The sequence below is a fragment of the Sinohyriopsis cumingii genome, chromosome 9 (genome assembly GCF_028554795.1).
Source record: "Sinohyriopsis cumingii isolate HCF-2022 chromosome 9, ASM2855479v2, whole genome shotgun sequence".
In the NCBI taxonomy this organism is placed as follows: Eukaryota; Metazoa; Mollusca; class Bivalvia; order Unionida; family Unionidae; genus Sinohyriopsis; species Sinohyriopsis cumingii.
The window spans coordinates 41293162-41307001 of NC_142969.1; positions in this window are offsets into that span (position 1 = coordinate 41293162).

The window sequence follows — 13840 nt, forward strand, 5'->3', positions numbered from 1 at the left end:
GAGAGCCATGTCTGACGTTAAAAAAACCTATGATGACAAAACTAAAACGTGGACCTACCACTTGTTCATTCCCGCAGGCTATTATTTTAGTGGTCATCATTTGGTCAGCGCCATAGCCTCCAGGTTTAATGGCGTGTTTGGGAAAGCTTTTGAGCAGCTCAACAACAAAAGTGTCACCATGGAGTACCACAAAGTAGCTCGTCGCTTCTTGATGAAATTTGAGCGGAGTAAAATCGTGACATTGTATTTTGTCCTGAATTGTTTGTCATGTTGGGCGGTGACATGGAGCTGAGGAAGAAAGTAGAACAAAAAACAAAACCCGAATCATCAGGCATTTACGACAACGAGAGTTTTGCCAAGTTTTTTCGTACCCCGGTAGAACTGAACCAAGGACTGAATTTGATCTTTGTGTATTCCGATGTGGTGGAGTACAACGTGGTGGGACACACCTCCGTGCCGTTACTGCGTGTCATTCCTTTCAAAGTGGATTCTGCCACGGCCGCTGACGAAGAAGGTGGAAACACTTACCACGTCCACCGCGAATTTGTCCATCCTCACTATTTGCCGGTCAGCAAGTCGTATTTGGACACGGTCAACATTACTATAAAAGGAGATCTGGGACAAAATATTCCATTCACCAAAGGAAAAGTCAGGGTGAAACTCCATTTTCGAAAACGGTTCTCTCACGATTCGTAAGTAAGTCATGTATCCAGTGTACCGAGGGGTGGCTCGACAGCGAGGACACGGTTTAGGAGATATGTTAAAATCGGCCTTTCGTTCGGTGGCCCCGGTGTTGAAACCGATGGTGACACGCGGATTGCACGCCTTGAAAGATGCGGCACTGACACAAGGCAAAGAATTTCTCCAAAATGTCATCATCGACAAACAAAACCCTAAAGAAGCCTTCATGAGGGCAGGCAAAAATGTCTGGCTGCAAACGGGCAAAGACATTTTAGGCCGACGAGACACACCTATAAATGCCCTGCACGCTACCGAGTCAGGCATTCAGCAAGGACAAGGCAGAAAGAGACGAAGAAGAAGAAAACACCCTTTCACTAGACTTCAAGCAAGAAAGGCCAAGAAAAGAAGAACCGTTCGAGACTTAGACGTTTTCGATTATTGAGAAAGAGACATAAAAAATGATGCACCGAGAGTCTTGCGCCTGTTCCAAGTCGGAACTGGATCTGTTTGCCATGCCCCCCACCATGATGACCATGCAAAAATCCCAATGGGTGGAATTTCACCCCGTCTCCTCTTTAACCGATTCCGCTCCCATCGAGTTTGAAATCAAAGGACAGCCCGAAGATTACATCGATCTGAATAGCAGTTACTTGTACTTGAAAGTCCAAGTTGTAGAAAAAGATGATGGTGGAGTAGAGGACACTGAAGAAATAGCTCCCGTCAACAATTTCATGCATTCCTTGTTCAGCTCAGTGGATTTGTACTTGAATAACAAACTAGTCAGCAGCAGCATGGATACTTACCCTTACCGTGCCTACCTGGAAAATCTCTTGACGTACGGAATAGATGCCAAGGATACTCATCTCAATGCCTGCGTGCTGTGGGAACCGGACGAAGCGGGCAAGTTCGACAAATTGGATGGAACTAATTCCGGCTTTGAGCAAAGAGAAATCAGAATCTTAGAGAAGAAGAGTTTAGAACTGATGGATCGTTTGCATTTGGACATGTGGTTGCAAGAGAAATATTTGCTGAACGGGGTCAATGTTCGCTTGAGACTGAATCGCATCAGTACCACTTTCCATTTGTTGGCTGCTGATCCTGATAAGGCTCCTAAAAGCAAAATCGAAGAGGCCAAACTCTACGTACGACGCGTGGAAGTGTTACTCAAAGTAGGTAACGACATCAGTCAAACGTTGAGCAGAACGACCGCCAAGTATCCCATACGACGTGTGGAAGTGAAAACGTTCACCATTCCTGCTGGACAGCATTCCATGATCGAAGATCATCTGTTTCAAGGAAGTTACCCAAGCGTTTAATCCTTGGTATGGTCTCGAATTCAGCCTTCAACGGAGCCTTCAAAGAAAATCCTTTCAACTTTCAAAACTTCAACGTGAAGAAAATCGAAGTCAGTCGCGATGGCAAGACCTTGTGTACCAGACCTTTCGAACCTGACTTCAGTGAGAAGAAGATGAATTACTTGAGATCGTACTTGTCCCTGTACGAAGCTACCGGACAGTTAGGAACCAACACCAGTCACGGCATTACGTACGAAGATTATGCAGGAGGCTATGCTTTGTGGGCTTTTGATTTCACTCCAGACCAAGGCAGCGACGAGGGACATTTCCACCCTATAAAATCTGGCCAGATTCGTGTGGAACTTCAGTTTGCAAAGCCACTGGACAAGACAGTGAACGTCATCCTGTATGCCGAATTCGATAATACCATAGAAATCAAGAGTTTGAGAGAAGTCATTCTAGATTATTAGAAACCATGGAAGACTGTTATCCCTCTTTACCTAGTGGAGAAAGTTTGGAGATGGAATGTGAGGAGACCGTGGAAAAAGAAGAATCCCAAGACAAAGACGAAGAAGTTGTCATGATGAAGTCGAGATGGCCAGAACAAGAAGCCCATTTAGTCTGCTGTTTTGCCAAACACTTGGTGGAAAAAATGACGGAATTGATCAAGAAAAATTGCTATGGATGTCAAAACGATCATCCCAGTCAAATTCAACACGATAAATGCCTGATGTTGAGTCAAGAAGAAAAATTGGACGAGTATCTGGACGAAGCTTGGAGTCTCATCTCGAACAAAGACGTGTTGCACCAGTGCTATAAAGACTTGCGTGAACATTCTTGTCCACCATTAACCACTCAAGAGATCCATCGTATCGAAGCTCTCCTGAATCAGAGTGAGGAAACAGAACGAATAACCGTTTATTCGTCAGACATTTTCAAGCAAAAAGTCAGGATCGAATTGACGACTTACTATTACCTGTGAAGAAGTAAAAAAAGCACACACAAATCAATGGATACCTGGGAACTTTATTACCTTTTGAACCACAGTTCGTATACGGCTTCTTTGAATCCTGTCGTCTGTGCTAAAGATGAACTCCCTCATCGCAAACCTAAAGACCATCAAGCTTACGTGATCAACACGGACGACAGTCATCTCCCAGGAACCCACTGGGTAGCCGTTTACTTTCCTCAAGAAGGATGTGTGGAATATTTCGATTCGTACGGATTGCCCCCTTTGGAAGACGATATCATCGACTTTATGAGAAGAAATGCTCAAACCACCCGATTCAATAACGTGAAATTACAAGGCACAGATTCCTTGGTGTGTGGACAGTACTGTGTGTATTTTCTGCATCATCGCAGCCTGGGCTATTCCTTAGAACATTTAGTGACTCATTTTGATCCTCGTTCTTCTTCTAGAAACGATGTGAAAGTAGATCGATGGTTTTGTGACCATTATGCTTATCTTTTGTCTCAAGCTAGGAAACGTAGTGTCCATCAATGGCCTAATGATTTCCAACAGTGGAAATCACAATTTCATTCACAACGTTGTCAGCCCTGTTTAAAGTAGATCGTCAATTGAGAAAAAAATGTTTGTGATTTGAAAAGATTGTTTGATGTTATATTGTTGGATTATTGTTTAAAAAATGTTACAGTTGTTGTTGGTTAGTGTTAAGTGATTTTTGAATAAAAAATGTGTTTTGAAAAAAATGCCTTTGTCTTTTGTTTAGCTATAAGAATGTTGGATTGATGCTCTTTCATTTCTTACTATCCCTCTCATGACACTCACTGAACGTTGCGGCTCGAAAACCGTGTGGGGGATGTTTTCCTTCACGTCCGCGCTTTGACTTTAAGAACCGGGGGTTGTTTCCAGTCTAACCATCCATTGTCGACTCATCCTCCTACGAAGATGTGCTCCAAACTAGCTAAGCTCAACGAAGCCTACGTGAATTTGCATAGGGTCAGACACAGTCTGATACCGAAGCCAGAAGAAATAGAGAATGTGAGAATGTTAAAAGTCACTGAAGACCTGATAGAAGAGCTCTTCAGAGAAGAAATGAACAGGGAGAAGGAAGAATGGACAGAGAAGTACAGACTTCAGAGACAGCAGCAACAGCAGCAACAGCAACAACAACAGCAGCAGCAACCTGAAGCTGACAGAGGCTTTGTCGATTGTCGTATCGACACCAAAGAGTTCTTCTTCTCTTTCCGAAGAAGCAGACCTATCACCAGAAAGTCTATCCTCAGAGGACATCGCATTCTTAGAAACTAAAAAAGAATGCCATAGCAAACAAAAAAAACAGCCCTTTTCAGGGCTACCCAATACTCTAGAAAAGAAATAACGATCGATTTGCCAATGTGTGTAGGTAGCGTAGTGTGAAAATAAACACTAACTCTTTTTTTAAAAAAATGTGAGAGTATGTGTTTGTGTGTTAGTGTGTTTGTAAGTGCTCATGTAGGTTGGTATGGATAGTAGATTAAAATCATGTTTTTTGGTGTTCGAGGTGTATATTTGGAGTTAGATTGGATTGCTTTGCGTATGTGAATAGTCTATTGAAGTGATTTATAAAAAATTTTAAAATAGTGATGGGTAGCATAAAAAGTGAGTGTTTCTTTTAGGTCCGCGCGTTGTTTTTTGGTCATGATCTAGGTAAGATCAATTTTATGTTTTTAGGGGGATGTTTTCCATCACGTCCGCGCTTTCAGTATAAATTGAAACTCGCTTGGCAGTCTAGCTACCCTTGTTGATTGATCAACACCAGAAAAATGAACACCAGAATTGTGAAACTGTTAGAACTCCAGATGCACCTGGAATATGCCAGGCGCATAGTAAATGAACTATCAGCGGAGGCTATCGTAGAAGAAGCAAGAATAAAGAAGGAAGAGGAGGAGAGAAGAGAGAGGGAAGAAGAGGAAAAGAAAAGAGAGGAGAGGATGTCGTGCAATATTCCCGAGACAGAAGATTGGGGTGCTGAAGCGAATCATCCTCCCTCTGCGCTCCCCAGAAGAAAGGTGAAAGGAGACTGGGGAAGAAGATGCGTGTGTGGCGCCAGGCCAGGAAGGTGCAACCATTAGATAGGTGCATCTGGAGTTTAAAAAACAGCCCTTTTCAGGGCTACCCAATACTCTAGAAAAGAAATAACTATCAATTTGCCAATGTGAGTAGGTAGAGTAGTGTGAATATAAACACTAACTCTTTATTGATAGTGAGAGTGTATGTGTTTGTGTGTTTGTGTTTGTAACTACTCACGTAAGTTAGTGTGAATAGTAGATTATGGGTTTCTTTATTGTTTCTTAGCGTATGTGAAGAGTATAGTTTGGGTTTTATTATATGAAATGAGAAAGTAGGGGATGTTTTCCTTCACGTCCGCGCGTTGTTTTTCGGTCATGATCTAGGTAAGATCAATTTTATGTTTTTAGGGGATGTTTTCCATCACGTCCGCGCTTTCAGTATAAAACTAACAGTGTTGGTCATTGGAGCCCATTCTACGGAATAAGCAAACAAGAAGATGCCAGCAGCTTCAGCTTTATACAACGATCTTACGGGAAGTTGGTATTGGATGGTAGATGGATTGAGTGTAGCAGAAAGGGTTGAACAGGAATGGAGGTATGCAGTGACAAAAGGCTTCGTCTCAAGACAAGTAACCAGCCTCCACTTATCCGTAAATATTGTAAAAGAAATGATAGAGGATGAGGAGAAGAGAATCAGAGGTTTAATTAACCCACCGTATGTGAAAGTGGGTAAGTTAAAAGAAGCAATAGATCATGTGACGAGTGCAAGGTGCTTTCTAGAAGACATTGTAGAATGGACAGATTGGTGTTTCGCGAAGTGGGGGTTAGAAAAACTTAAGAAAGCTGAAGAACTAATGAGGAATGTGCTGACCGAAGAGGTCAAGAAGATCAAAGAAAAGTGGTCAAAGGAAAGAAAAGAAGAAGAAAATAGAAAAAAAGGATGAACTAGAAAAACTGAACACAAACTGAATGAAAATCCAAGAGAAGTTCCGGGCCATGGGCCACCCGGACTGGATGCCGGAAACAGAAAAGAAGAAGAAAGGAATGATGGACAAAATAAGAGGATGGTGGAAGAAGTTAAGAAGTTAAAAGAAGAAGAAGAAAAACCCAAAGGCCCTTTTCAGGGCCAGCCATATTTCTCGAAAAGAGATAGCCTTTCAATTGCCTACCCCTTTTTTTTAAAAATTTTTAAACAAAAAAAAATCCCATGTTCCATTCCCCTTGTCCCTAAACAAGCCCAAACTCTATTCCCCATGTTAAATTCCCCTTGTACGTAGAGTGACCCACGATTTTTCGCCATGTTAAATTTCCCTTGTACGTAGAGTGTCCCACGATTTTTCGCCATGTTAAATTTTCTTGCACGTAGAGTGTCCCAGGGGTCCCTGTAATGCTAATTCCCATTGTACGTAGGGTGCCCCCATTTACTACTTCTGTGTAGTGTCATTCGTTTCTTAGTTCATTTTCGTTTGACCGTCATATAAAGGCTTCACATTTGCACATATAAACTCACAAATCACAATTTTTGAATTGTCATCTGTGTCATCTTAAATTTAAAGACGTATCAGTTTTAAATTAAATCGTGGCTCGTTCTGTGATATTGGAATATATTTTGGCATCTACTCGTACCACATTTAGTTACGCGGACCTCGCTTTGAAGAAAGTTAAATTTAGACCTGGTAAGAATTTGTTTCGAATGTTTTGGGTTGTCTCTTACTATTAATAATTTTCATTCTGTCCCACAGATTTCTCATTTGATCACTACGTCGATGCAACTGGAAAATATTAGCGTTTAGAGGGTTGTTACTAAAGACATTTTATTTGATGATGGGGTTAATCTTTTCACGGTTATCTCACTTGATATGTCCAATTTGTTTTGCTTTCGGTATTTCCTGATTGATAATTCCCTCTGGATAGTTTTCTCTACCAAGATATTGCTGTATTTCCGCTAGTCTATGTTCTTGAATAAATTTTTCCTTCACAATTGTTGTCACTTTGATGCAAGATTAAAAAGAAAAGCTAGCTTTTTATGTTTTGCATGACAGGATTTAAAGTTGAAATAGTTATCTGTATCAATCGGTTTAATACGAATATCAGTATAAATATGGGTTCCAATAAATATCAGTATAAACACTGGTACCAATATGGGCTCACGATTCGATCATGAATTTATAACTGAGCCCATTAAACTAGTGCTTGAACGTAATGTATTTTACTTGAATGGATATTGCAATAAACAGAAAGTAGGCACGGCTATAGGCACCAAAAAACACGGCACCACCCGATGGGACGCTAGAACTTGGAAGAGACATTCTTTGACAGAACAAGGGAAAAACACGGAAAAGAATTAGGTGATTATTTGGGTAAGAACTTGAATTGATTTTTGGAAGACTGCTTTATACTATGGAATAAACATATATGTATTGAAGACTGCTTCTTACTACGGAATAAACATATATGTACTGAAGACTGCTTCATACTATGGAATAAACATATATGTATTGAATACACATATATACATTGAAGACTGCTTCATACTATGGAATAAACATATATGTATTTATTGAAGACTGCTTCATACTATGAAATAAACATATATGCATTGAAGACTGCTTCATACTATGGAATAAACATATATGTATTGAAGACTGCTTCATACTACGGAATAAACATATATGTATTGAAGACTGCTTCATACTATGGAATACACATATATGCATTGAAGACTGCTTCATACTCTGGAATAAACATATATGTATTGAAGACTGCTTCATACTATGGAATAAACATATACGCATTGACGACTGCTTCATACTATGGAATAAGCATATATGCATTGAAGACTGCTTCATACTATGGAATAAACATATATGTATTGAAGACTGCTTCATACTACGGAATAAACATATATGCATTGAAGACTGCTTCATGCTATGGAATAAACGTATATGTATTGAAGACTGCTTCATACTACGGAATAAACATATATGTATTGAAGACTGCTTCATACTACGGAATAAACATATATGCATTGAAGACTGCTTCATGCTATGGAATAAACGTATATGCATGGAAGACTGCTTCATGCTATGGAATAAACGTATATGCATTGAAGACTGCTTCATGCTATGGAATAAACATATATGTATTGAAGACTGCTTCATGCTATGGAATAAACGTATATGCATTGAAGACTGCTTCATGCTATGGAATAAACGTATATGCATTGAAGACTGCTTCATGCTATGGAATAAACATATATGCATTGAAGACTGCTTCATGCTATGGAATAAACGTATATTCATTGAAGACTGCTTCATGCTATGGAATAAACGTATATGCATTGAAGACTGCTTCATGCTATGGAATAAACATATATGCATTGAAGACTGCTTCATGCTATGGAATAAACGTATATGCATTGAAGACTGCTTCATACTATGGAATAAACATACATGTATTGAAGACTGCTTCATGCTATGGAATAAACGTATATGCATTGAAGACTGCTTCATGCTATGGAATAAACGTATATGCATTGAAGACTGCTTCATGCTATGGAATAAACGTATATGCATTGAAGACTGCTTCATGCTATGGAATAAACGTATATGCATTGAAGACTGCTTCATGCTATGGAATAAACGTATATGCATTGAAGACTGCTTCATGCTATGGAATAAACGTATATGCATTGAAGACTGCTTCATGCTATGGAATAAACGTATATGCATTGAAGACTGCTTCATACTATGGAATAAACATATATGCATTGAAGACTGCTTCATGCTATGGAATAAACGTATATGCATTGAAGACTGCTTCATACTATGGAATAAACATATATGTATTGAAGACTGCTTCATACAATGGAATAAACGTATATGCATTGAAGACTGCTTCATACTATGGAATAAACATATATGCATTGATGACTGCTTCATACAATGGAATAAACGTATATGCATTGAAGACTGCTTCATGCTATGGAATAAACGTATATGCATTGAAGACTGCTTCATGCTATGGAATAAACATACATGTATTGAAGACTGCTTCATGCTATGGAATAAACATACATGTATTGAAGACTGCTTCATGCTATGGAATAAACGTATATGCATTGAAGACTGCTTCATGCTATGGAATAAACGTATATGCATTGAAGACTGCTTCATGCTATGGAATAAACGTATATGCATTGAAGACTGCTTCATGCTATGGAATAAACGTATATGCATTGAAGACTGCTTCATGCTATGGAATAAACGTATATGCATTGAAGACTGCTTCATGCTATGGAATAAACGTATATGCATTGAAGACTGCTTCATGCTATGGAATAAACGTATATGCATTGAAGACTGCTTCATACTATGGAATAAACATATATGCATTGAAGACTGCTTCATGCTATGGAATAAACGTATATGCATTGAAGACTGCTTCATGCTATGGAATAAACGTATATGCATTGAAGACTGCTTCATGCTATGGAATAAACGTATATGCATTGAAGACTGCTTCATACTATGGAATAAACATATATGCATTGAAGACTGCTTCATGCTATGGAATAAACGTATATGCATTGAAGACTGCTTCATACTATGGAATAAACATATATGTATTGAAGACTGCTTCATACAATGGAATAAACGTATATGCATTGAAGACTGCTTCATACTATGGAATAAACATATATGCATTGATGACTGCTTCATACAATGGAATAAACGTATATGCATTGAAGACTGCTTCATGCTATGGAATAAACGTATATGCATTGAAGACTGCTTCATGCTATGGAATAAACATACATGTATTGAAGACTGCTTCATGCTATGGAATAAACATACATGTATTGAAGACTGCTTCATGCTATGGAATAAACGTATATGCATTGAAGACTGCTTCATGCTATGGAATAAACGTATATGCATTGAAGACTGCTTCATGCTATGGAATAAACGTATATGCATTGAAGACTGCTTCATGCTATGGAATAAACGTATATGCATTGAAGACTGCTTCATGCTATGGAATAAACGTATATGCATTGAAGACTGCTTCATGCTATGGAATAAACGTATATGCATTGAAGACTGCTTCATGCTATGGAATAAACGTATATGCATTGAAGACTGCTTCATACTATGGAATAAACATATATGCATTGAAGACTGCTTCATGCTATGGAATAAACGTATATGCATTGAAGACTGCTTCATACTATGGAATAAACATATATGTATTGAAGACTGCTTCATACAATGGAATAAACGTATATGCATTGAAGACTGCTTCATACTATGGAATAAACATATATGCATTGATGACTGCTTCATACAATGGAATAAACGTATATGCATTGAAGACTGCTTCATGCTATGGAATAAACGTATATGCATTGAAGACTGCTTCATGCTATGGAATAAACGTATATGCATTGAAGACTGCTTCATACTATGGAATAAACATATATGCATTGAAGACTGCTTCATGCTATGGAATAAACGTATATGCATTGAAGACTGCTTCATACTATGGAATAAACATATATGCATTGAAGACTGCTTCATGCTATGGAATAAACGTATATGCATTGAAGACTGCTTCATACTATGGAATAAACATATATGTATTGAAGACTGCTTCATACAATGGAATAAACGTATATGCATTGAAGACTGCTTCATACTATGGAATAAACATATATGCATTGATGACTGCTTCATACAATGGAATAAACGTATATGCATTGAAGACTGCTTCATGCTATGGAATAAACGTATATGCATTGAAGACTGCTTCATGCTATGGAATAAACGTATATGCATTGAAGACTGCTTCATGCTATGGAATAAACGTATATGTATTGAAGACTGCTTCATGCTATGGAATAAACGTATATGCATTGAAGACTGCTTCATGCTATGGAATAAACGTATATGCATTGAAGACTGCTTCATGCTATGGAATAAACATACATGTATTGAAGACTGCTTCATGCTATGGAATAAACGTATATGCATTGAAGACTGCTTCATGCTATGGAATAAACGTATATGCATTGAAGACTGCTTCATGCTATGGAATAAACGTATATGCATTGAAGACTGCTTCATGCTATGGAATAAACGTATATGCATTGAAGACTGCTTCATGCTATGGAATAAACGTATATGCATTGAAGACTGCTTCATGCTATGGAATAAACGTATATGTATTGAAGACTGCTTCATGCTATGGAATAAACGTATATGCATTGAAGACTGCTTCATGCTATGGAATAAACATATATGCATTGAAGACTGCTTCATGCTATGGAATAAACGTATATGCATTGAAGACTGCTTCATACTATGGAATAAACATATATGTATTGAAGACTGCTTCATACAATGGAATAAACGTATATGCATTGAAGACTGCTTCATACTATGGAATAAACATATATGCATTGATGACTGCTTCATACAATGGAATAAACGTATATGCATTGAAGACTGCTTCATGCTATGGAATAAACGTATATGCATTGAAGACTGCTTCATGCTATGGAATAAACGTATATGCATTGAAGACTGCTTCATGCTATGGAATAAACGTATATGTATTGAAGACTGCTTCATGCTATGGAATAAACGTATATGCATTGAAGACTGCTTCATGCTATGGAATAAACGTATATGCATTGAAGACTGCTTCATGCTATGGAATAAACATACATGTATTGAAGACTGCTTCATGCTATGGAATAAACGTATATGCATTGAAGACTGCTTCATGCTATGGAATAAACGTATATGCATTGAAGACTGCTTCATGCTATGGAATAAACGTATATGCATTGAAGACTGCTTCATGCTATGGAATAAACGTATATGCATTGAAGACTGCTTCATGCTATGGAATAAACGTATATGCATTGAAGACTGCTTCATGCTATGGAATAAACGTATATGCATTGAAGACTGCTTCATGCTATGGAATAAACGTATATGCATTGAAGACTGCTTCATGCTATGGAATAAACGTATATGCATTGAAGACTGCTTCATGCTATGGAATAAACGTATATGCATTGAAGACTGCTTCATACTATGGAATAAACATATATGCATTGAAGACTGCTTCATGCTATGGAATAAACGTATATGCATTGAAGACTGCTTCATACTATGGAATAAACATATATGTATTGAAGACTGCTTCATACAATGGAATAAACGTATATGCATTGAAGACTGCTTCATACTATGGAATAAACATATATGCATTGATGACTGCTTCATACAATGGAATAAACGTATATGCATTGAAGACTGCTTCATGCTATGGAATAAACGTATATGCATTGAAGACTGCTTCATGCTATGGAATAAACGTATATGCATTGAAGACTGCTTCATGCTATGGAATAAACGTATATGTATTGAAGACTGCTTCATGCTATGGAATAAACATACATGTATTGAAGACTGCTTCATGCTATGGAATAAACGTATATGCATTGAAGACTGCTTCATGCTATGGAATAAACATACATGTATTGAAGACTGCTTCATGCTATGGAATAAACGTATATGCATTGAAGACTGCTTCATGCTATGGAATAAACGTATATGCATTGAAGACTGCTTCATGCTATGGAATAAACGTATATGCATTGAAGACTGCTTCATGCTATGGAATAAACGTATATGCATTGAAGACTGCTTCATGCTATGGAATAAACGTATATGCATTGAAGACTGCTTCATGCTATGGAATAAACGTATATGCATTGAAGACTGCTTCATGCTATGGAATAAACGTATATGCATTGAAGACTGCTTCATGCTATGGAATAAACGTATATGCATTGAAGACTGCTTCATGCTATGGAATAAACGTATATGCATTGAAGAATTCTTCAAGGAACTTAATAACTTACATATAGCTATAAAAATCACAAAACTTGAATGAAATATATACTGTTTATTTATTTATTTATTTATTTATTTATTTATTTATTTCCTGGATATACTGTTCAAAATGTCTAGGAAACACATTTCTATTGATATTCTAATTAAGCCAACTATGACACATAACCATCTCAACTTTGATCTTGGCATACCAAACGTATAAAAGCTAGCATCCCTTTTAATCTTGCATCAAGGTGACAACAATCTGAAAGGACAAATATACTCAAGGAACGAGATCCACGGAATTACAGCAATATATTCGTCGACAAAACTACCCGGAGTGAATTATTAATCATGACAGCGAAAACAAATGGACAGATCAAGGGAGGTAACCGTGAAAAGATTACCCATCAAATGGAATTCCTTTAATAAGATTTCTAATCCACGGAATGCAAATATCTTCCAGACGGTGTGAACATGTGAACAGTTGGACATAGAACACAATTAATTTTAATATATGTTCTCTACATTTGTTTCTCAGTACTGACCTTTCCACTGTGTGACAATCAATACAAATCATATGTTCATCTAAAATACTTTCAAAGATGACTTCACGGTGAAGTTCTCGTCAAAAGTTGACCTGCTATTTTTTTAGATGCTGGAATGTCAACATAGCAGCATGTAAACAGAGCACAGATTTCACTTCCGGATCGTCACCAATGCCTTATTACTCACTGTGCACTGACGCCGAAATACACAAAGACAACAACACCCTGAGCTCATATTCTCAAGAATAAACAATTACCTTTAAATCCCTACAAAAAAAATCATAAATAAAACTCTTCTATCACCACCAAAATGAGAGAGGGAAAAATGTTCTAAAAATAGACTAGAACTACATTCGTGGGTACTGAACTGGAAGTATTAATTGCGACCCGATTCCAG